This window comes from Dendrobium catenatum, unplaced genomic scaffold, assembly GCF_001605985.2.
Source record: "Dendrobium catenatum unplaced genomic scaffold, ASM160598v2 fragScaff_scaffold_1022, whole genome shotgun sequence".
NCBI classification, from domain to species: domain Eukaryota; kingdom Viridiplantae; phylum Streptophyta; class Magnoliopsida; order Asparagales; family Orchidaceae; genus Dendrobium; species Dendrobium catenatum.
Window position 1 is genome coordinate 169,606 of NW_021319484.1, and position 22,274 is coordinate 191,879.

The window sequence follows — 22,274 nt, forward strand, 5'->3', positions numbered from 1 at the left end:
CTCCCCCTTTTTGATGATGTCAAATAATAGTTGTTATAAGCAATTGTTAAAGGCATTTTTTTTTTGGATTTAAACATAAGAAAAAGAAAGATACAAAAACAAAGAAAATGCAGTGCGAAATAAAAAACTTGCATTTAATCATAAAAGAAGATACAACAACCTTCTCCCCCTTTTGACAGCACAAAAAGAGGAGCAAACACGAAAAGAAAAGTACAACACAAATACAATCTAAAGAGGAGGATCCTGATCAGGTGGTGGTGGAGGTGGATTTGGTTGGAAGTACTGAAAAAGAGTGTCAAAGTGCTGATCAATAGCAGTAAAGCGCTCTCCAAACCATTGCATATCTGTCTCGTGTTGCTGATGTTGTTCCTGAATATGAGTGTCAAGATGAGTCTGAAGTTGGTCGAAGCGTTCGACCAAATCATCTTGTGTTGGTGCAGGTGCTCGAGGTGGTGCATGACGTGCTGGAGCAGCGGCTGGGGCATCTTCTCCTTCTTCGTCATCAAAAACAGGTTTGTCTGGCTCGTGTCCACGATAGAAAAGAATACGGAAAGAGGCATCCATATAAAAAATAGGAAGATTGTAGGGTTCACCAGGATAGGTCAATTGATATTTATTTTGGAGAATATATCCTATAAGGTGGCCAAGAGCTATATTTTATTTTCAGCGTGTGGTAAGGAGACGAACGAATGTCATATTGCGAATGTAGTCAACAATTAGATCAACCTCATCGAATTTGGTGTTGGACATGATGAGATAGGTAGCGACAGATAAAACAGGAGTCTTGTTAATCCGGTCGCCAGCTTTGGGGATTATGGAGGTTCTAAGGACATGTTGAATTATGCGCGCATTTCTATTTAGGGAAGAAACGAGAGGTTGATGTTGATAGAAAGCGGCATTTCTAGGGACTCCATTAACATCGCTCCAATCAAAGTCATTTGTGAGGAAGGAACGGACCCTAGGACCTTCAGTTGATAGCCCAATATATTGGGCGATGTCGGCTCTGGTGATTTCTACGTTGGTACGACAAACAAAGGAGTGAAAAGTGGTGTTGTCGAAAGTGTAGGTGAGATTCGCTAGAAATTCTAATAAAAGTTCTTAGTCATAGGGAAAGGCCAGGATGAGGAGGAACTTAAAGGTGGTGGAAACAAAGAGGTTCAGTACATCAAAATTCAGTGTAGCTTGATTGAGCATTTTGGAAGGAGTAATTTTGCAGGCCTTATACTTATGGTAGGCTTCCTCATTTTTAGCACTCAAGAACCGAGCGCTGTGACGACTTGAGGAGGATGAACTGGCAGTTGCCAAACGACCTCTCTTGCTGGAGCTAAACAACTTGTAGAGTGAAGTGAGGAAGGTTTGAAATGTGAGAAGGACAAGGTGTGAGTGAAGTGAGGAAAGGGTGAGTGAAAACATCTGCCTAGCCAGGCAATTTATAGAATTTTCCCCATATCGTACAGTACGGTAGTAAATCTTAGTGTACGATGTTGTAATAATTGCTCTGATGGTTCATACCGGGAAAAGGAGGTCAAAACGTACAGTACAATAGATATCATACAGTACGATCAGAAGAATATCGATCGTCCCAAGGAATTCAGTACGACTTTTGACCAAACATATCGTACAGTATGAACAGGTGTATCGTACAACATGACTTGCATTAATATCGTATCGAACGCCTTTATTTCGTTCATATCCATTGACTGAGGTGGATCGTACCGTACGATTGATGTATATCGTACAGTACGATATGCTATAATAACGTACCAGACCGCTTAAATTCGTCTCAATCCGGTCGTTGATGTGGCGCGTACAGAACGATCTATGTATCGTACAGTACGATATTACAGAGTCAAGGTTGGTGCTTTATGTGTGGTGAGTGTGTGATGATCAGGAGCAGCCCTATTTAATTTTTTTTTTATTGTTTGGTTTTTTTATGCGATTATATCTATGACACCTACTCTAGTCCTCAAGGTGCTAAAGGTGTCAAAAGCTAGAGGTTTTGTGAATATGTCAGCTAATTGATCTCCTGTAGCGATGTGATGCAATTCTATATCTCCCTTAGCAACGTGATCTCTAATGAAATGGTGTCTAATGTCTATGTGTTTTGTTCGAGAGTGCTGAATTGGGTTCTTAGAGATACAAATTGCCCTTGTGTTGTCACACATATTTGAAATGGTTCCTACAGGTAAGCCAATATCAAGAATTTGTTGTTTTAGCCATAGTACTTGTGCAACACAACTTCCTACTGCAATATATTCTGCCTCGGCTGTGGAAAGTGCTACTAAGTTTTGCTTCCTACTGGACCAAGAAATTAATGATTGTCCTATGAATTGGCAGGTACCAGAGGTGCTTTTTTTATCTATCCTACATCCTGCAAAGTCAGAATCTGAGTACCCTAAGATTTCAAAGGAAGTGCTATGCCTAGGATACCAAATTCCTAAGTTTAGGGTGCCTAGTAGATATCTAAGAATTCTCTTGACAGCAGCTAAGTGAGACTCTTTAGGATCAGCTTGAAAACAGGCACAGAGGCACAAACTAAACATTATGTCCGGTCTACTGGCAGTCAGGTAAAGAAGGGACCCAATCATTCCTCTATATTTCTTCTGATCTACTGATTTTCCATTAGGATCTTTGTCTAATTGAATTGTTGAGCTCATTGGAGTGTTCATGGGTTTAGCATTATCCATTTCATATATTTTTCAAAATATCCTTAATGTACTTTGTTTTTTGAAAACCTCTATTCAAAAGAAATGAGCTAAGTCTTTCATACCATGCTCTAGGTGCTTGCTTTAATCCATATAGTGCCTTTTTTAATTTGTATACATGGTTTGGAAATTGTGAGCTTTCAAATCCGGGGGGTTGCTCAACGTAGACATCTTCCTTAATTACCCCGTTCAAAAATGCACTCTTTACATCCATTTGATATAACTTAAAGTTCTTGAAGCAAGCAAAAGCTAAGAGCACTCTTATGGCTTCTAGTCTAGCAACCGGGGCAAAGGTTTCTTCAAAGTCTATTCCCTCAATCTGGTTGTACCCCTTAGCTACTAGCCTTGCTTTATTCCTTATTATTGTTCCTGAATCATTCACCTTATTCTTGAAGACCCATTTTGTTCCAACAACACTCTGCTCTTTAGGTCTCTTAACTAACTCCCAAACATCATTCCTGGTGAATTGGTTCAGCTCTTCTTGCATTGCTAGAATCCAAAATTCATCTCCTAAGGCTTGATCTATACTTGTAGGTTCTATCATAGAGATGAAAGCTGAGTGACTAACCTCCTTCCTAAGTCCATGCCTAGTTCTTACACCTTCTGAAGGGTCACCTAAAATTAACTCTTTAGGATGACTAGAAGAATATCTCCATTCTCTAGGCAAGTCTTCCTGAGATTCGACCCTCTCTTCTAAGGTCATAGTCTCTACTCCTTGAATTGCCTCTATTTCATCATCTTCAATTTTAGTTTCTGAGGGCATATCAGATTCATCAAATACCACATGGGTGGATTCTTCTACTACCAGGGTTCTCTTGTTGAAAATTCTATAGGCCTTACCTACAGAAGAATAGCCTAAGAAGACACCCTCATCAGATTTGGGATCGAACTTTCCTAAGGGATGTTTACCATTATTTAAGATGAAGCACTTACACCCAAAGACATGTAAATGTGAAAGGTTTGGTGTCCTACCCTTAAGGAGTTCATATGGAGTTTTATTCAGCTTCGATCTAATGTTTACTCTGTTCAAAACATAACAGGCTGTGTTGACTGCTTCTGCCCAAAAGTATCTAGGAAGGGTATACTCCGCTAACATTGCCCTAGCAGCTTCTACCAAGGTTCTATTTTTCCTTTCTGCTATGCCATTCTGTTGGGGTGTTCTTGGAGCTGAGAAATTGTGCTCTATTCCTATCTCTTGGCAGAATGACTCAAATCTTTCATTTTGGAACTCTCCACCATGATCGCTATGGATTGTTGATATCTCACAACCTAATTTTCGTTGTATCCATGTGGAGAAAATTTTAAATTCCTCAAAAGACTCATTCTTGTGTGCTAAGAATCTTACCCAAGTAAATCTAGTGAAGTCATCTACAATCACAAATCCATAATTCTTTCCACCTAGACTGGCTGTACTAACGGGTCCAAATAAGTCCATGTGTAGAATTTCTAGTGGCCTAGAGGTGATCACGTCTCTAATTGAGTGAAAGGATGATTTGACTTGTTTTCCTTGTTGGCAAGCATCACATAAGTGATTCTTGGTGAATTCTAATTTAGGTACACCTCTAACTATGTTTTTCTGCGTGATGTTTCTAAGAGTTTTCATACTAGCATGGCACAGTCTCCTATGCCATAGCCACGAATCATCAACTATTGTTTTCAAGCAAAATGATTTTGAGTTATCTACACGATCAAGGTCTAACATGTAAACATTGTTCATTCGTTTTCCTTCTAAAATTATTTCACCAAATAAACTAATCAGGCATTTATCAGTAAAAAATTTAACATCAAAACCTTTGTCACACAGTTGACTAATGCTAAGTAAATTATGTTTCAAACCATCAACTAGTAAAACATTTTCAATTAAAAAATTCTTAGCATTACCAACTGTACCTGAGCCTATCACCTTCCTGGTAGTGTTGTCTCCCAACGTTACTTTGCCTCCAGTTTTGGTCTCCAATAGGATGAACTTCTTCATGTCTCCAGTCATGTGTCGCGAGCAGCCACTATCCAGGTACCACATGCTCTCACTAGGTCTTTTGTGAGAGCATTCCTACAATTTCATTCACAGATTAGATTTGGGAACCCAAGTGAGTTTGGGTTCCACCTTATGCTTGCATGAATGAGATGTATGCATGTTATGCTGTGATGGATGCAATTTAGGTCTCCACACTAAGTGTGTCCTACGGTGAATTGTGCATGTGCGGGCTATGTGACCTAACATGCCACAAGAGAAGCACCTAACACCAGGAAATGGGTTTACTAATCTATGAGTGTGGTGGTGCCTCTTCCTAAGATTTTGTGATGCATGCTGTGTTGGGGGTTTTCTAGGATGGCCTACTGTGAGTGATGCAATTTCATTTTCTAGTTCTTTTATCTTTTCACTATAAGTTTTATTTCGAGCTGTCAATCCATCAACTTTTATCAATAGCAAGTGCTCACAATGCTCTACTTCTAATATAAGTGCAGTTAGTTTTTCATACTCTACATCTAGTTCAATATGTGATGTTTTCAAGGATTCATGCGCTTCAATTAGATCAATATGCTTCTTATTTAATGCATCATACTCATCAAGAAGTAACATGTGATCTTTATCTAAATCAGAATTTTCTTTAACTAAGTTAGCATGCTCAATTTGTAAGGAACTAAATTCAATATTAAGTTTAGCATGCATTTTCTTCAGTTTTCTATAAGAGTCATGAATATTCTCAGAAATAAGCAATAATTCATCATAAGAAAGTTGACATACCTCATCCTGATCCAATTGATCAGGGTTATCATTAGCCATAAGACACAAGTTTGTTACCTCCTCCTCTGCTTCTTCTTCTGATGATTCTGAGGCAGAGTCGGCCCAAAAAGCTTTTTGTGTCTTCATCTTTCCTTTCTTGTATTTGGCTTTGTCATCACCTTTCTCCTTAGCTGGTTGGATCTTCAGATTGGGGCAATCGGCTCGAAGGGGACCTAGCTTCCTGCACTCAAAACAAATTGTATCAGATGAAACCTTATTGGACCTTGAGCTCTTACCTTTATTTCAGCTGTTCTGATGACGCTTCTATTTTCTCTTCAGAAAATTTTTGAAATGTCGGGTCATCAGTGCTATCTCATCCTCTTCCTCTCCTGCAGAGCTTTCACTTTCTGAGTTACTAGCTTTTAATGCCACCGTTCGCTCCTTTTTCTTTTCACCTACATCACTTTGCCTTTGGCTCACTCCTTGCTCGTATGCAATGAGTGACCCAAGGAGGTTATCAATAGAATAAACATTAAGGTCTAGACTCAGTGATAGCAGTTATCTTAGCATCATAAGAACTAGGTAAGCATCTAAGAATTTTCTTCACTTTCTCAGAATTTGAAATCTCTCTACCAAATGCATGCAAGGATGTCACGATTTGGGTGAACCTAGTATACATGTCAGAAATTGTTTCGCTAGGTTTCATACGGAAGAGTTCATAATCATGAAGTAGAATGTTAAGCCTAGACTGTTTTACTTCGTTTGTTCCTTCGTATGTAATACACAGTCTATCCCAAATCTCCTTACCAGAAACACAGGTAGACACTCTCATATAGTCCTCAGACTTCAATACACAGAAAAAACAATTTAAGCACTTAGCATTCAGTTGGGCTAATTCCCTTTCCTCATTGCTCCATTCATTGAAAGGTAATGGAGTTTTTACTCCATTCACAATTTTAACAGGTGCAACATATCCATCATTCACTAACATCCACATGCAGTAATCTATAGATTGCAAAAATGTAGACATTCTAATTTTCCAGAAATCAAACGGAATGTTATCAAAAAGTGGTGGACGGGTTATTGAATAACCCTCCGCAATGTTACGATTACCAAAGTTTGACATGATCATTTTCTTTCAAGATTTTCTAAAATATTATTTTTGAAAGTAGGCTCTGATACCAATTGAAATTACTAGATGGACAAGAGGGGGGGTGAATTGTGAAAACCTTTTTTGACAATAATTAAAACCTAAGCATGAGTTCTAAATTTTTCTATTGTTTTTAGAATTTTAATATGAAAAATTAAACAACCTTTTTTTAAATTTTCCAAGGAAAATATTTTGAAATTAAAAAGGCACGCATTAATGAAAAAATAATAAGGAAAAAACACACCAAGATTTTTATAGTAGTTTGGTCAAAATATGACCTACGTCCACTCCCCGGAGTCCTCCGCTCTTGAATTTTTATTACCAACTATAGTTCTCCATTTTCCCCCCTTGGCAAGGAGGAGAAGCCTTTACAAACCTCCTTTTCACCAACCCGGCGTGGCGGAGTTCCAAACTCTGTTTTCGCCCTCCTGGCGACGGCAGAGAACCTTCTCGTTTTTCTCCCTCCTGGAGAAGGCAGAGTACCTCGAGGTCACGGATGTAGACGAGCCTTTCCCTTGGAGATCCTCCCTCAAATTCTTCTAGGGGCACAGGAGGAGCAAGATGCAGCAACTTCGGAGCAACCGAGAAATCTCCCTCACACCTCTTCTCCCTCACAACGCTCACCTTCTCCTTCCTCTCTCAAAACCTAAAGAACTTCTCTAGAGCTCTCTCCCTTGGAATCCCTCTCTAATCACGTTCTCCTCTCTTGATTCACACATCAAAATATGACAAGTTTTTACCCAAAAAATGGGCTCCAAAATCCCTGAAATCTCAAAGTAGCCGTTACTATCGTACAGCACGGTTCTACAATTGTACAGTACGATATTCATAAATAGATTTCGTCCTGGTACGAAGTGGTACAAACAGTTCAAAAATGTTCGTACGGTATGATACTAAATCGTATGGTACGATCCATGACAACACAGTTCGTACAAGATGATAGTCAGGACGATCAAACATCGTCTCTGTTCATCGTATGGTACAATGTACATCGTACAGTATGATGAGACAAAAACAATTGATCGTCCGGGATGATATCCGGGATGATTATAATTCGTCTCTGTTCATCATATTGTATGAATTGGTTCGTACAGTACGATGTTCAAATTATAATTAAGCCCGGATTTCTTGCACTAATCACGGGTTAAGTTAAGTAAGTATTTAAAAATAATCGTACCGTATGAACATATTCGTATAGTACAAACGACAGAAAATTACTTACTTAAGTTATACAACGGCTAAGGTTTTTGATTTGAACATATCGTACAGTACGATATAATGTACGGTACGATCTATTCACAGAATCGTACTACAACCCTCTGATCGTACAGTACGAATTATCATCGTACAATATGATCTACAGAGAAGAAATTCTATTACATTCTACATTTAAAACCTCTCCCCCTGTGTGTGTGCATAGTTATTCGAGCTTTTATGCATTTTGTGGCCAGACTCAAGAAAATAAAAATGAAATAAAAAGGGAATACATTGCAGACTCTTACTCCTAATCTACCCATCCTTGAGTCTTCTTGTCGTCCTGAGTAGCTTTTGATCTTCCTGAAATGTTAGTACTCACGAACTATAAATGAATCTCATGACAATTATTATTTGTCATCATCCAAATCTTAAGCTTGGGGTCATGGGTTGCAACAACATTGTGATCATTTAACAAAGTATATTGATATGTACAAGGAGGAAGAGACAAAAAAGAGCCAACAACTTTCCTCTAACACCATTAGCTCTTGATAAACTTGTTAATGAACATTTTCATGATTGGTTCAAACGAAGAGTAAGATATCAAAATCTCTCCTTAGTCAATTTCAATATCATATACATAATTTGACTAATAATTTTTTTTTGTTTAGATAACATGAATAGATGATTCAATAGTTTTAGAAGAAATTAGAGCCCTCGCGGTTGGTCCTAAGAAAATCTTACGAAGATTTAAAGGGTTTTATATTAATGGGTATGAATTTCATACTAAAGCTCATGATGAGAATAAGAAGACACAGAATTATGGCGTTGTTAACAAAACTGAAGTTGGAAATTTTTTTTATTATGGTCGACTGAATGATATTATTGAACTTAATTACTCCAACTTATTTCGCGTTGTCTTCTTCAAGTGTAATTGGGCTAACACAACTTCAGCTGGAACTAAAGTAGATTATTACGAAAATACATTGGTTAGCTTTTCACGATTAATACACACAGGTGATAGATGGGCAAATGATCCATTTTTTTCTCATCACAAGTTTAGCCCTTTTTTTCATTGAAGATCCAAAGAATAAAAATTGGAACTTTGTCTTACCTCTAAAGGCTAGAGATGTATTTGATTCAAGCATTCTCGATAGAACAAATATATATGAATTTATGCAAAGTTTGTGATGATACTTTTTATGGTAAGGAATTTATTAATGGATTTCCTGATTTATCAATGGTGCATATTTGCAAAGTTCTCCATCACTTTTTTTGAACTTGTGTTTGCCAGGTATTCTTATCTATTTCCCGATTTTTTCTGATTGACAAAGTGCTAAGATACCAACTATCGGATAAAGTAGGGACTCCAAAAATGGTAAATGAGCTATATGTTTGCGTATGATAAATCTTGTATGGGTTAGAAATTATTCCTTAGGATATTCTGTATTCAATCCAAGCTTAACACCTAGCTTCTCTAAATTTGAAAATTTTATAACTCAACTGCTAGCTTCTCTAAATCTTCAAAATTCAGCATGCCTAATAATGGAATGCTGGTGGATAGAGAATTTGGCAATAGGTGGAAATGATGGTGGCTTGATGTGATGATTAACGATGATATAGAAGATGCAATATTTTGTGGTTGAATTGACTTATCATTTGTTAATGAATGTTGCTAATTTTTTATACTTAAAGTGTTGGCAGCGGTTATTTGTACAAGATCATATGATCCAGATCGTTTCCATTCACTAAAAAAGGGTAGTTAGTGAAGGAGCTGTGGTGCGTGAAAATGAAGCTTGAGTGAGCTTGCGTGTGAAAATATTCACCTTGGCTTGCAAAATATTAGATGGTTGTATGATGATATTTGGTTTTCTTTTTTATGAATCGCATCCATGGTGTTGATTTTCTACTTGGGGCTGAATAGCTTAAAACCTTGGATTCTAACAAAACTTTTATAAAGTAATCTATCTAATTCTACCAAATGATGGAATCTAGTAGATTATTCATTTTTTAATTTTAAGAATAATTTCTAGTATGTGTTGATCTTGTGCAACTTATGTCCAATTAAGTGGATCTATCAATAAAAATCAACTTTTATTTTGCACTTCCCATTATCCTTTACTACCTTTTTTAATTCTAATTAATTAAATGATCCCATGCCTGTTGTTTCAAGTGTGTAACTCTTGGAGCTGGCTTTGTTGTGCGAATTTACTCGGCCTCAGTTTTTCTTGTTTATATTTTTTTTGCATAGATTAGCCCTTTATTTGAGGAACATGGTGATGTTGTTGAAGTGGCATTGATCAAGGATTGGCGAACTGGTCAACAACAAGGTAGATTCAGATGTTTTCTCATGTTGGTGATAAATTGTGGTTTTCTTTAACAGATCCTTTGAGGCTTGGGGAGCAAGTGATTTATAATTTCTCTCAGATTATTCTTTTATCTGATTAGAGTGGTTGTATTCTATTGCAACCTGGCCATTTATATGGTATCCGGGTGGACTTGAGTTTCTCATTGAAAAAAAAGGAAACCTGCCATTGTCACTTTTATAGTTACGGGAGCTAATTGATGAAATGGTACCACATCTAGATGCTTATCGATTGAAAGTTTGCGATGCAATTAAAATGTTTTTGAACTGCTTATGGCAATGGAAGGTGATAAGCTTTATTGAACTTTTCTACCCCAGGATATTCGTTGCAGTTGTCCTTACATGTGTACTATTCATGTGCAATGGTTATGAGTACTACACTGTTTTAACTTAATAAAAGCTTTGTTTTCTACATGCATTTTATATAAATACTAATTCTATGAAGGTTGTAAAATATTGGAAATCATGGAGTTCATTTCATGCTCTAGATGGCCTGTATTCTGTTATTAATTTTGGACGCTGATTCTTGTAAGGATTTGCTTTAGAAGACTTTGTGATGTAGTTCTCTTAAATTCGGCATCTGTGGACTTTGTGGATGGAACTTGTATGATGGTTTGCGTAATTTATTCTTCTGGGAGTAGGCATATTGTTCCATTATTAAGCATGGAATCATGTGGTTCATACTTTGTTGCATTATATGCCCTCTTCTTTGATGTTTCTTTAAGAATATTTCTTTGAGTTTGCAGAAATTCTGGAAGTGACATTTTTGGAATAGAGTTTTTGGGACTTATCTTCAAAATCCATGTGTGTCATCAGGTTTTTGCTCTAAAGTTATGCATGACTTATTTTATTACAGGATTATTTTATCTGGATCCATCACGGTAGAAAATCCTGCCAATTTTTTTATAGAAAGCTATTTCATCTTATTTCTCTTCTTTCAGGTGTTTGACAAAGGTGTTCCTTCATAAAGCTTTTAAGCCAAATTTTCTCCTTATTGGATTTAGTGACAGCTACAAATTTCTGATAATATAGTTATATTTAGGGTAAATCTAAATGATTTATGTAAAGAAAGTAAAAATTGAAATATGTTTTTTACTGTTTGACAGATTATTTGACAGATTTTTTGACAGATTTTTTTAACATATATTTTTTTTTCAGTTGACTTGTATTTAACATGTGTATGATATTGTCATAATTGTCCTTGTTTTTTTGTTCAAACTAATAGAAATGACAGGAAATGGCTCATTCCGATGTGCTAAAAGGTTACACATCGAGGATCTTCCAGTGTAGAGCCAACTAGTATAACTTCTAATAATACTTCGACTCCGGTGCATCCAGATTTGTCTAATGCAAATGACTGCAATAACAATGAACAATCCCCTAGTCGGTCATTTGAATATTTAAGATGGCAGGTGACACCGGCGGATGATGAAATCTGGCTCATAGGTTTTTGTTCACTTAAATATTTATTTATATTTATATATGTCTATTTATTAATATAATTATTTTTTACATCTTTATTTTTTCAGATGATGAGGGTGCTCCGATAAAAAAGAGAGGTCGAACTACTTGTGCAAATATACAAAGTATGCCACCAGGTACACGGGTTCTCATTGAAGTCAATGAGAATATGGTGCCATGTAATATACCAGAGTCTATTCTGTTTGGTTCATACTTAGGGGTTGTAGCCAGAGATCCTATTTTGGCACCGATCTCATTCTTAGATTGGTGTAATAAAGGCATGGAACCCTTTAAAAAAAGGATGTTAGCTGAAGTAGAGGTAAATATCATAATAAATAGTCAAATATTATATATGTTTGTTTGATAATTAAAATCATTTAACATTCTTTAGGCATTTGATTTTTCTGCCAATATAAAACATTGGATGCTACAATCTCTTAGTGTCAAGTGGCGCAACTATAAAAATAGTTTGAAAGCAGAACATTGGGATAGTAGACCAGCACAAAAGATTATGGAGGTTGTTCCTGCAGGAGTAGACTCAGTGCAGTGGTGCCAACTTGTTAATAAGTGGTCACAACCCCAGGACAAGGTGAGTTAGGACAATAAATCACGTTAACAATTTTTTTTTTCAAAAATAAAATTTATATGACAATTATTTGTTGTAGGAGAGTGCAGCAAAAAATACGAAAAATACAAAAAAAATAAAAGTGTCCGCATACGATGGGTTGGGTGAGCTCTATAAGGAGACAAGAAGAAACGGTACGTAATCAAAAGAGCAATATATTTATATTTTAATGAAAATTTTTTTAAATTTTTTGTAGTCTATACGAGATCGTTTGTTATTATGGAAAATCAATCGCATGCGTAAAGATGGATCATGGTCATCTGAGCAGGCCAGACAAAAATGGGTAAAATCGTAAGCATTTCACATGATCGGTTTATTGAATGCTAACTATGTATATATTTTTCTAAATCTAGTTACATGCTTATGAAATGCTTGCTGAGGAAGGGTGACGCCAAAAGATGGAAATTTCAAGGCCAATTAGAAAGTCTTCAAGATAATCATGGGGCCAGAACACCCAGGGAGGGTACAAACATAGGGTTTTGGGGTCACTCCAAGAAGATATTCCCCATAGCACCACGACTCCAGGCAGCAGCAGTAGAAGTAATTATGCACTTGAGCGAGTTGTAAGACTTGAGGAGTTAGTGCAAACACTACAAAGTGAGGTGAAAAAATTCATGAAAAATTACCAGGGACACCATCCACCACCAGGAAGCTCAACTATGGTATGCAAAATTAAAAAGTTAAATATTTTCATTTATTAATTTATTTATCACCTTAATTTTTATTTATGATTTCTATATTAATAACATGGAGATAATGATCAATTTTCCCCTAATTGACATCCAAGGTGTAGAAGAAGGGAAGACATAGTATAAATGAGCACAACTTAATATAGAGTTGCTTTAAGTTACTCTACTAAACTTAATTAAAGTTATGTTTTTTTTTTTGTTAACTGCTATGTTTTTTTTTCTTTTTTTGCTTTGAGACCAATCAAGGGAAATTTATCCATATTAATGCTTAATGTAGCGGTCAAGTGCAAGCTATTTAGTTCAAAGTTGTTGAATATACAATTATAATCTTGTTTTAAATTTTTGGTTGAAAGCTATTAATTTTGTCGCAAATTTGCCAAGCAAAAATATGTTGATCCATAATCCATATAAATTTAAGTTTTTTTGGTTGAAAACAGGGCTGTTTCTTTTACTTATGATTGTGAACAACTCGCATTTTCGCATGGCCAATTCATTTTAACTTTTGCAATAAATGAGGATTGCTTGGAACTTCTCTAGCCACTTATGTACATCTCAAAAGCATCTCCTAACACATAATTTCAAAAGAGTCACCGGTGAAAGAATCTCCCAAGAAGTGATCATTCTTCTTAAAGGAAAAGTAGGATTGCAGGGATGGTTTAGCGGAGATTGACAGTTCAAAAGAGTCACCAAAAAGATGTTGACACAGCTGCCGCGCCTAACTAATTCCCTTGGAGATCACTTCGATGTCAATCGTGCATTTCTGCAGCGCAAGGAGATACTACGGAAAATCAAGTCAAGAAGGTATATATGTCATGATTCCTGCTTGATTTGGTTATTTTTCTTGTAATTAGGCATCTCCCAAGAAGTGACCTTTCTGTTAGGATTTGAAATGGATGCTTTCCTTGGCAACCTGCAAGAAGCCATCTTTACCATTAATCCTGAAAAAACTCAGGTATTCTTCCATTTTCCTTCTGTGAGTTCAATTATTTTAAAGTTCTTCATGCGACTTGGTTAAATAAATACGTGCATGTGATGCTTTGAATAATGCTTTGCCTGATTCATCTAAAAAAGAAATACTGATCCATAAAGTGCGGACTTGCTTCAGATGGAAATGCTTTTCTGCTCTACTGTTATTGGGCTTCCTCTTCTATTACCGCCTATGCTTTTAACTGGAGAGTTTTTCAAGGCATGGAATTCATGCTAACAGGTAAATCCTCTTTCATTTTACCTGCAATTATTTGGTTGCTTCCTATTTCTGATTCTTAATTAACAACAAATTATGGAATATAAGGCCGAGGAAGACAGAAGAAATTATTCTGTGCGGAGTCCGAAGGGTATGGATCGTTCGGACATGTGAGTATACACAGTTTGTATACAGTTGTACACTGTGTGTACACTCATAATTCAGATGGTTCTTCCCGTCCGGACTCTGCATGAAAGAATTTCTTAGAAAATAGAGAAGCATATGATCACCATTGATGTTATCATCAAATTAATGAGGGAAGAAAAGAGTGTGGTCATGAAGTAATGATTAAGCTATTTTCATTATGAGATCGTAGTCCAAAAAAAAAAACAAATAAAATGTTAACAGATTCAATTGAGTAATTTGAAATTGATTGGACTCTGATAATTATTTGATACTTAATGAATCAGCAAGGGCGGTATTAAATAACAGTTAACACCACCCGCACGTACCACCTCACAAGAACAAACCTATTATACTTTTATAAAGCTTGGGAGGCTTCGTCATTTTTAGGAGTTTCTGCTGCCAGCTTTTCTGGTCAATTCTTAGTAATAGAACTAGTTGAATGGTCATCGTTCAACGGTCTGATCCAGTTAGGGTTAATGAAATTTTGTACCTCATTTATTTTATATATATATATTTTTTATTTTTTATTTCTCTTGAATCTAATTTTATGGTTATTTATATATTTTGAAAGGTCATTTGACTATTTGTAGACAAAAAATTTATTTCTATTGAATATATTTTTTTTTCTAACTAATGCTTAATATAACTTCATTAAGAAGTGTTTCTCATGGTGATTGCTTCTGTATGTAGCATCTTTATGTGTATGGTGTGCTGAACTTTGAAGCCATGGCTACCTTCGTCGGTCAAGTCTCTGTGCTATCCCTCATCGCCATTTTCGGTGCGGCCACAACTGCCATGGTAGGATTAATCTCCTTTCCAATATAATTCACAAAGTTGTCTATTTTATCCTGATTAGACGACTCCCACCCCAAGATTTGTATTTGTTCTCCTATTCTTAACTTGTTCGATTGCTGCTGCAGGAGCAGAATATTACAAGTACAAAGATCCAAAGCAGCCATTGATTGTTAGAATAGATGACCTTTTAAGCCGAATGATACTTGCTGAGAAGATTGGCCAAGTGGTTCAGATCGAGAGAAAAAATGCCTCTTTTGAAGTGGTCAAAAACTACTTTATATTAGCTACTGAGTTCACGATTTTTTTGTTTTAATATTTCTCCAAACTAATGTATTGTTTTAATAGTTTGAGCTTTTTTGGAGAATTTTGTTTTTGTATTTATTTTTGGATATTTTAAGTCTTTGTATTAGCCATTGAGAACATCTTGTATTCTTTTAACTCTATATATGTTGAGGCATCAATTTTGACATTGCTTATGTATTATTTAATCATAAAAAATAATTTTTTTTAATCACTCCTACCCTTCAGCAGCGGTTTTAACACCTGCTAAAAAATGATGCTACAGCTTTCCTACAGCAGTGCTTCCAAATCACTGCAATAGAATCCCTACAGCAGCGCTTTTAAACTGCTGCTATATCCTTTCAACAGCAGTACTTCCAAAACCGCTGCTAAAGCCTTACCAGTGAACGCAGATAAAGCAGATGTGCAGCGGATTTTAAACCGCTGCAAATAATTTTGCAGCGGTTTAAACCACTGCTATAGGTAAGAAAATGTGCTGCGAAAGCCATATTTATTAGTAGTGCATGTTATGTTTAAAAACGTAACTGTTGATGGAAAGATACTTTTACGCATGTGCGGATCCCCATATTAGTGCGGCGGGGGGGGGGGGGCCCCCAAATTGGGGGGGGGGGGGGGGGGGGGCAAGTGCCCACCCTAAAATTTTTCTTTTTTCTAAATTTTAGAGAGGATTTTTTGAAATATTTTGGGTATTTTTCCCCTTCTCAAAAAAAACTTTTGTCCTAATTTTGTCAATTCTAAGCGTCCTTGTCCATTCCCCACCAAAAAAAAACTTTTTTGCTCACCCTAAAAAAAGAAGCTGGATCCGCCCCTGCTTTTACGGTTGATTATATTTTACATGAACACCTTTAATAATTTATGTGGTATTCCATTAACTAAATATTTCTTATTGTTAAAATTGAACTAATAATTTATGTTTGGAGCCTACGTTACGAGAAATTAAATCACTAACGAATGCAAATTTATAGCTAGTTAATACTTATCATGTAAAAAATTATCTACAATTTAGTCGGTCGTGCTCGTGCTAGGGTTTTTTTGGCTCTAGCGGCTCAGAGGGTGATTTCTGTTTCCACCATCCTTCCTTGTTTTCTCTACTGTCGATCTTCTTCTTTCCCACAAGATCTTTATTTTGTGACTCGGTATTTCACCCTTCTCTGGCCTTTTGGCCTTTGGTTGTTCTCTTCTCCTCATGGAGACGGGTCCGTCCTCGTCGATACCTAATGCATGGGGTGTTCCACCATCTTCTATGGCTGCATCGTTGAAAGGTTTGCTTGGTTCTAAAATTTCCAGTTCTACATCTTGATCTTTCTGCGATGTCATAGTGGGAGCTTCTACTTTGAAGGATTTGGTAATCTCTTTTACCAAATCTATGGTTAAAGATGTTCTGATGCTTTTGATGTCGGAAGATGATATTTTAAAACATGCTAGCCCTTATCAATTTACTCTTGTACGGATGTTCTCTGTTCGTCGACCAAATCTGGATGCGATTTGGATTTTTTTTGCTAAACTAAAATTATCTGGGATTTATTCTATTGACTTGCTTGATGTTAGACATGTTTTCATACATTTTTCTAATGATCTTGATTATAGTATGGTGTTTTCTAGGAGAACTTATTATATTCTAAATTGTTAAATGAGGTTACTCAATTGGACTCCATTTTTTTATGTCAAAGAAGAATCTTCCATTGTGCCTATTTGGATTTCTTTTCCTAATTTACGTTTGCATTTCTATAATCATCATATCCTCCATGCATTAGGGTCCATATTTGGTCTTCCTCTTCAAACCGACCAAGCATGGCTTCTCGATCTAGACCTTCGGTTGCAAGGGTTCTAGTGGAATTAGATATCACTAAGAAGCACCGGCATATGGCTTGGTTCTAAAAATTTGGTTATTTAAAAAAGGTTGAATTTGAAAATTTTCTGAATTTTTGTTTGCATTGTAAAATTCACGGGCATGCAATAAATGATTGTTTTGTTGCTCATCCTGAACTTAAAAAGAACAAATTGACTTCTAAAACAGTGGTTGATCCAAATAATGGAGAACCAATTGTGCTTGAAAGTCAAACTCTTTTTGAAAAAAAAACCATTGATCCTCTTGATGTGGGTTCAAAAGCTGTGGGAAATGACATAGAGTCCAATCCTTTAAACAAATATAATGAAAATGAAGATTTGTTGGAAAAGAATAAAAAAGAAGGATTATATAATTATATGCGTGGATGTTGACGATGCTGAGGAACATGTTCCTGATGGTGTTGGTGAAAATGGAGTTGAGAAGATAACTGGGGATAGTCCTACTACTACTATTCCATTGATTAATCAAGTTATGGAGGAGAACATCAGGGATCTACATTCCCAAGAAATAGTTTCTACTGACTTTGCTATTAATCAAGTGAATGATGATAAAGATGAAATTGAATCTGAGCAAAATCCTAAGGATGTGGAGGACAATATAGATGTTATGGAAGAAGGGGAAATTGGGTCTATTGATATTTTCATACCTATGGATAGTGTAAAGGATTTTACTATTAACTCTATGTCATTTCCTAATAATACGACTAATATGATGGAGGAAGGTTTCATATCTCATACTAAAAAGAAGGGTAAGAATAAAAAGGTCATGCCTAATAATACCCTAAGGGCCACTAGAGCATCCCATCTTGTTATTAATGGTTAAAGATCTTGTGTGGAATATTAGGGGTGTGGGTGCTTCTATATCTAAGGATAGATTTAAGAATCTTTGTAGGATAAATGATATTCACTTTCTAGTTTTTCTTGAGCCGTTTGTCTCCTCCACTAAATTGGATTTTGTGTGTAAGAATTTGGGTTTTGATTTGGCTTTTGGTAATTGCACTAACAAAATCTAGATTTTTTGGAAACATTTTATTTCTTTAGATGTTATTATGGATTTGCCTCAATTAAATCATGCCAATATTACTTTTAACCAAGTATCTTATTATGCTTCTTTTATTTATGCTTCTTGTTATAGAATTAAGAGAAAAATTCTTTGGGATCAACTTACTATTTTTGCTTCTTCCGTTAATACACCTTGGATGGTTGGTGGGAATTTTAATTGCATTACTAATGCTTCTGAAAGAGTTGGTAGTAAACCTCCTAATTTTTAGGCTATAGAGGATTTCAACGATATGATTATGAGTTGCAATTTGCATGACATTGGTTTCTTAGGTAATGGTTTTTTCTGGAATAAGGGTACTATAAGACAAAGATTGGATCATATCCTCTTTAATGATAAATAGATTTCTTCCTTTCAAAATACTCACATTGAGCATTTAATTAATACTTTTTATGATCACTCTCCTTTATTAATTAGCATGAATAGAACTATCAGTAATAATTTTCAATCTTTTAGATTTTAGAATACGTGGCTTCTTGATGATAATTTTGATCATATTGTGAAGAGCAATTGAGAAGCCCCTCTTTTCTCCTTTGATAATGTTTATGGTATGACTCGATTTTGGTTCAAACTTAAAAGGCTTTAACAAAAACTTGGTGGAAGAAATGCATTTTTAAAAATATTTTTGCTAATATTAAACTTGCTGAAAAAGAGGTGGATATTGCTGATTTGGCTTATATGCAGAACTCCATTTTTGATAATTTGTCTAGTCTTAATACTACCAAAACTATTTTGTTTAAACATCAGGAAAAAGAAGAAGCTTATTGGAGGCAAAAAGCCTCCTCCAAATTTCTTATGGAAGGAGATCGTAACACTACTTATTTTCATAATATTGCTAAAGTTAAAAATAAAATTCTTCAGATTTATGGTGCTAAGTTAGTTATTCCTGTCTCTTTTAAAAATTGCCTTCATGGTGACAATGAGTTTGTTTTGAATTTCAACCCTCATCTCACTAGCAGTAAAGATAAGCTGAATTATTAGAGAAAGCCTTTAAAAGATTGTTTCAAACTTAATAAGGATGGCTCTAGTAATAATTTTAATGTGGGCTGTGGTGGCACTATTCGAGATTATAATGGTAATGTTCTTGTGGCCTTTGTGGGTCCCCCTACTACTATCAAAGCTATACAAGCTGAAATTGATAGCCTTCTTTTTGGTATCCAATTATGCATTTCTCTTCGCATCACCAATATTTGGATTGAAGTCCATGCGATGCTTTTAATTCATTATCTTGAAAATAAGATTTCTCCTCATCCTACTAATTTCTATAAGATTAGAGATATTAAGCATTTTCTCTCTCTCATTAATTAATATATTTCCCACATTATGAGAGAGGGTAATACAGTTGCTGATGGCTTAAGCTAAAATGGGTTGCCTTTTATCTGGTTTCAATGAATACTAAAGGCCTGGTCAGACTAGATCGTTTGGGTATCCCTTATATTCGGCTTAATTAATGGGCTTTTCCTTGTGTGTATCTGGTTCGGCTCTATTTTATTTTGCAGCATCTATTTCTTCTTTTTGATGTTGATGAGGAGCTATTTTTTGGACTTATTTTGCCATTGGTGCATATATTTGGCCAGTTGTTCGGTCAGCTGGGCTTATCAGGTTTTTTTTTTTTGGATTGAAGCTTATATTATGCTAAATTTGTTGAGCATCGTTTTCATTTTGTTCATTTTTGTTGTTATAGCTGGTACTGATTTAAATCACTATGGCAAGTACTTTTATTATGTTTATATCTGTTGTGGTGGCGTCAGTATTATCAATGGCTAGATGTGTAATTGCACTTGTTTAACCCCTCACGGCTGCCCTTTTATTTGGGATTGTTATGTTTCTGTTCCCTGCACTGAGAATGCTTTGGGCTTCAATGTTACTGTGTACATCTATGCTTTTCGCCCAATGTATGTCTGTCACGCTATGGCTACTGACGAGCATAATTTCGATTGGCATGTGGGATTAAATCTGGAGATTACTGAGACCTCTTTGGTTTATTTGCATCTTTTAAATGAGGTTAAGCTTTATTGGTTTTGGAATTATTGGATCGTTATTCTGTGTGACTGGTTGTCGTGTGACCTTTGGAATTGGTTTATTTTTTGGCTCGGTTGGAGGGATTATAATTTTAGGTGGTTTGTGAGGTATGTTCTGATTGGTAACATTTGTTTAATGTTCAATATGGCTGTTATTCATGGGATTAACAAAGGTTATGTTAACACCAGTCATAAGAAGATGCAAAATTCCATTTAGCTTGGAGTTTAACAAATGGTCCTAACTATGTCAATTTTACTTTTATATTTTTATTGTTATTAAATTTTTTGTTCAGTATCCTTGCAGGTTTTTGGAGATTCGCTCTCGTTTTGTGCATGATACGTATTTGGTTGGAAGGGCTGTGCTGAAGGTGTTTTATCTTTCCCTTTCCTTTTTTGTTCGTAGAATTTTATTAGGGTACGTTTTATTTTGGATTAGAAGAGAATTCTGGCTCTTTTTTTTTATTTGATTGTAGCTCCTTGGAGCAGTAGTGAGCTGGAGGTCCCTATAAGGACCTTGTATCTTTTTGTAATATTAACGCGTAAGCTCGTTAGTGAGTTTTAACAAAAAACAATTAAAAACATTATCTATCTCTCAAAAGTTGCATCCACATGTTATTAACTACATAATATAGATAACAAAAGAAATAAGAAAATTAAATTTAAAATTATGCAATGTGTCAATCATAATATGATTAAAAAAAAAGAAAGAAAAAGAAATTACCACATGGACTTTGATTTATCCACTATATCGCCACCCATGTGGCCACCTAATATTGTTGCATAATTTAGATTTTTTTATATTTAAGTTATATACAAAATAATTTATAATTCTTTAACATTCATTATTGGCTCAATTGTTCCAATGTTAATCATAGTGGGTCATGGTCGAAGAGGTTTAAATATAATTCTTAAAGAGATTCAAATCATAATTAATTTAATTTTACCTAAAAACAATCGAGTCCTGTGTTAAATATTCTTTATTAAGAAATTATTTTGACTTTTAATTATTTAGTTTAAAGTATGTTATGTTTTCATCTCTTTCTCAAATTTCAAGTTTTAATATAATATGATTTGAGTTAAAGTAACCTTAAATAGTTCTTTTTTTGTGATTTAGGAGAGAGGGAGAGAGATGTAAATTGGAGTTAATGGCCAATTCTGCTTTGCAAATTGCAATGGACATGAAAAAATTTTGAATGGGTGGATTTAAAGACTAGAAGTTAATGGCCAATTCTGCTTTGCAAATTGCAATGTGAACCAAGCAATATGCACATACCAATCAATAAAAAAAATATAAAAATCCTCCTAGAGGGTAACTGTGCATTTCTATCACATTTTTCAAAATCAAATCAGTACAGTTATTGATATTATACATTTAATAAATAATTGAATGTTATAAAGTTGAAAGTAAATGAAGAATCTCAAAAAAGCTTTAGTAATAACTTTGTGTTTTAAATTTTAATATACCATAGTCCTTATTTATTTTATTTGTAAATGATTTATAAATTTGAACAAATTAATTATGGCTAATGTTGCTTCATTTTTTTGTTTTAAATTTGTTTATACCGGGTCATGTCCATATAAAAAGAATTGAGGGAATGTTTGTCAAAATAAATTTAGTCCCCCATTGAATAAATTTTCTCGATCCGCCACTAACCACTTGGGTTGCCACACATAATGGGACAAATCATAGTCCATAATTTACAAATATTAGATGCCAAAATAATAAAAAATTAAACACCCATCTTTTTTTTTTTTGGTTAAAACCCACAGAAGGGCCTACGTGTTAATTTCAAAAAAAACAGTTACAAGATCCTTAAAAGGATCCTCCAGCTCGCTACTGCTCAAAAGAACTACAAGAGAAAGTAAAATAAAACCTAAGAGCCGTTGGATCCTTTTCCTAAGATTACAAAAATAATAAAAGAAAAAGCTCGGGCTGCAAGGAGGCAGCGCCCAAAAAAGGAAGCTCA